The 4039-nt window shown below is 47.3% G+C and overlaps 1 non-coding gene across 1 annotated transcript; it reads left to right on the forward strand.

Annotated features, from left to right (window-relative positions):
* The first annotated feature begins 2668 nt into the window (after positions 1 to 2668).
* trnan-guu (transfer RNA asparagine (anticodon GUU)) lies at positions 2669 to 2742 on the forward strand. Its single transcript has one exon. It is a non-coding gene; the product is annotated as a tRNA-Asn (tRNA).
* Positions 2743 to 4039: the final 1297 nt, after the last annotated feature.

Genomic DNA, 4039 nt, shown 5'->3' on the forward strand with positions numbered 1-4039 from the left:
GTGTGTGTGCTGATTTTCCTTGGCTTTGAAGCCGTCTGCTTTCAATGGGGTCAGGAAAATGTCCCCAAAACAGAAATCCTTTTCCCAAAGGGGTTTCTGGATTGAATTAATGTCTGACGTGAGGGAATGCGGATGCTGAGAAGCCGAGACAAAAAGAGAAGCTTGGCAGGTTCGACAGTACCTGTCGGAGTAAGAGGAATTCTGAAATGCTGTGTCTGATTCTCATTCCATCGATGTTGCCTGTCCTTCTCCGTTCCTCCTGCAGTTTCGTGTTTTGTTTTTAACTGAAAGTTCATTTCATCTTTTGCGATGAAACACCTAGACTCGCCGTGTGCAGATATTTAACCCTTTCGAATCACTGTGAAATGATTGGATTCAAACAAACTCTGCGATAATTCACTCTTTCTCAGCTCCACAGGCAGACAGACCTGGGAAGTGAAGCTGTCAGTGTGGTTCTGTATTCGTGGGCCGAGTGGTTAATGCAATGGACTTGAAACCCATTGCGGTTTCCCCACGCAGGTGTGACCCCTGCCGACTACAAAATGAGAACTGTCGTCGAAAAGAAAGGGAGCTTACTCCCCGGTTTCTTCTTTAAGATTCAAATCAGTGGAGGGGAAAAATATTTCACTCACATTGGGACTGGTGGGAATCTGCAACCTACTGCCTGTTCGGGTGGAACAAGCAGATACCCGCAGGGCTTCTTTTGAGGCTATGTGCCAAGTGTTTGGAAATGACACTAGAACAGTGAGGGGCTGGAAATCGTGATCGAAATGAAGCAGGCACCTGAGGACAAGGATGTTTCCTTTGTCAGTGAAAGGTACTCGTTCACAATGTTGTGACTGTGGAAAGGAATCAGTGACGCTGATTATCTTTGGTTGTTGACCTTGTGAATGTTCCCATTGCTGCGCATGTCCGTGTTAACGTCAGAACTCTGCAGCATGGTGACGTTAGATACACACAGGGCCAGGGGCGCAGTGGATGACGCATCTGTCTCCACCTACCTGTTTGAAATGCAGCTCACAGCTTCTTCACACACCCCAATTAATCTTTCTCATTGTCCTGAAGCCGGCATACGGTTTGAATTCCCGATCTGCGGGAATGAGAGTCTTTTCACTGTCTCGCGTCAATAATTATCTCTGAGAACATCGGAGTCAAGTCACAGCGTTGTCAGGTGAGAGGAAGCTGAAATAGCCCCACACGCTGCTCACCAGCACATTTTACTTTCTCCAACCCTCCGCCCCAACTTTCATCACAATTTTCTGTGAACAGTTCTACATTAGCTTTGCTGAATGAACCCCAAATTTCTTGAAGTGGCTCCTTATTTTCGGCCCTGGTTATTCATCTCTCTACGCATGGAAGTGGATCTTTGCCACCCGCTCTATCCCTTCATCAATGTGTGTAGTTCAGTTCGATCTCCCATCAGCCTCCTCTGTCCTGATCAAATCCAGGAGAACAGGATACGTTGGGCCTATGGCGCGGACAGGACAAGCCCAGTACTCACCTTTCCTGTTAGAGCAATTCCATGAGAAATTTTAGATCACAACTTTGGGCGTGTAGTTGTGGCCGAATACTTAAGGTGCTGGCGTGGAGATCCTTTGGGGTTCCCCCGCCCAGGGTGGTAACCTGCTGGCGATGCTTTCTTCGCTGGCAATTTTAAATGACTTCCTGTTGGTTGCATTATCACTCAAACTTCACAAAACCCGTCTCAATAAAGTCCCGTTTTCTCATGTCTGGGAATTGATTTCCATGCAGGAAACTCGAGTTCGGAACAAACAACATACCAGACTCAAAACGTCAGCTCTGTTTATCTTTCCACAGATGATGCTCGACCTGTTGGCTTTCTGCAGTATTCTCTGCGTTTACTAGGCACAAGTGCTGCTTTTCATTCAAGAACTTCAATTCCTGTCCTCTGGTAACTGACTCTGGTCAGTGGCAATTGGTTCTTCTGATCATTAATCTGCCCATTCCCACCGCTTCTTCTCCTATCACTACCAACAGCCCCAGGAAATCTCCAGTTAACCTTCTTTGCTCCAAAGCGAACATTCCCAACCTTGGGAATGTCTCCCCACAATGGAAATTCCTCATCCCTGGAAATGAAGCATGGCGTACACTTGGGAAGAGATTTTGGCAAAATATTGTCAGTTAGGAAATGGAAAAATGCTCATGAAGCAAAACAGAAATCCCAGTCTCCAGCTTTGTGAACCTTTAGAAACTCTTTGGGAAGCGGATTTAGATGAGAATAGATGAACCGTCCGACTGAGCAGAGACAGTCCAGACACCGTCCCCTTGTTGAAGAGGCTGGGAGATTGACTCTGATGTTCTCGGGACATGAACTGATCTGAGACATTGAAAGAATTGTCGTTCGTGCACATCAGGAATTCAAAAACTTTCTCGCCTCCGAGCCAATGAGGGAACTCGGGAACAGGCAAAACACTGAAAGGCTCGAAGGGCGACGGTCCCGGAGGAAGATAACTAGTTCCTCGTGACATAGATATGTCTGCAGAGGGTGGGATCAGACTGTCCCCGGTGTCTCCACAATGAATGTCCCAGGCATTATTAAGGAAAAGTAAAAGTAATAGACGACAATTGTAATTCTAGGCGGGGCAGGCTGAATTATGAATTCACTAATAGCCTCCACTAAGTGATGGCGCATTACCCAAACTCGCCTGGCTCTGTGTCGCAATTGGTCAGCGCGTTCGGCTGTTAACTGAAAGGTTGGTGGTTCGAACCCACCGAGGGACGTGTAGTTGGCTGCTTTTCCTTGGCTTCGCGGCTTTGCCCCCTTAAATGGGGTAAGGCGAAAGCAATTCAAACGGAAACCTCCTCCACAAAGGGGTTTATGAATGGTATTATTGTCTAACGTGAGGGACTGCGGATGCTGAGATCCCGAGAAACTCGGCAGGTTTGATAGCACCTGTCGGAGAAAATGGAATTCTGAAATGCTGTGTCTGATTCTCTTTCCATAGATGTTGCCTGACCTTCCCCGTTCCTCCTGAAATTTGTAGATTTGTGTTTATCTGAAAGTGCATTTCATCTTTTGCGATGAAACTCTCGCCGTGTGCAGATATTTAAACCTTTCGAATCACTGAAGTGAATGGATTCAAACAAACTCTGCGATGATTCACTCTTTCTCAGCTCCACAGGCAGACAGACCTGGGAAGTGAAGCTGTCAGTGTGGTTCTGTATTCGTGGGCGGAGTGGTTAATGCGATGGAATTGAAATCCATTGCGCTTTCCCCACGCAGGTGTGACCCCTGCCGACTACAAAATGAGAAATGTCGTCGAAAAGAAAGGGAGCTTGCTCCCCGGCTTCTTCTTTAAGATTCAAGTCAGTGGAGGGGGGAAAAATATTTCACTCACATTGGGACTGGTGGGAATTTGCAACTCACTGCCTGTTCGGGTGGAACAAGCAGATATCCGCAGAGCTTCTTTTGAGGCTATGAGCCAAGTGTCTGCAAATGAGACTAGAACAGTGAGGGACATGAAATCGTGATCGAAATGAAGCAGGCACCTGAGGACAAGGGTGTTTCCTTTGCCAGTGAAAGATACTGCTTCACAAAGTTGGGACTGTGGAAGGGAAGCAGTGACGGTGATTATCTTTGGTTGTTGACCTTGTGAATGTTCCCATTGCTGCGCATGTCCGTGTTAGCGTCAGAACTCTGCAGCATGGTGGCGTTAGATACACACAGGGCCAGGGGCGCAATGAATGACGCATCTGACTCCACCTACCTGTTTGAAATGCAGCTCACAGCTTCTTCACACACCCCAATTAATCTTTCTCATTGTCCTGAAGCCGGCATACGGTTTGAATTCCCGATCTGCGGGAATGAGAATCTTTTCACTGGCTCGCGTCAATAAATGTCCCTCAGAACATCGGTGTCAAGTCACAGCGGCAGCTGAAATAGCCTCACATGCTGCTCACGGGCACATTTTACTTTCCCCAACACACCGCCCCAACCACTGTGGCTCCTGGGAGTGGAAAGGAAACAATCACCAAAACCCAGTCTTAGCTTTGTGAATCTTCAGAAAATAAGCAAACC

Source organism: Hemiscyllium ocellatum (assembly GCF_020745735.1).
Source record: "Hemiscyllium ocellatum isolate sHemOce1 chromosome 27 unlocalized genomic scaffold, sHemOce1.pat.X.cur. SUPER_27_unloc_20, whole genome shotgun sequence".
Taxonomy (NCBI): domain Eukaryota; kingdom Metazoa; phylum Chordata; class Chondrichthyes; order Orectolobiformes; family Hemiscylliidae; genus Hemiscyllium; species Hemiscyllium ocellatum.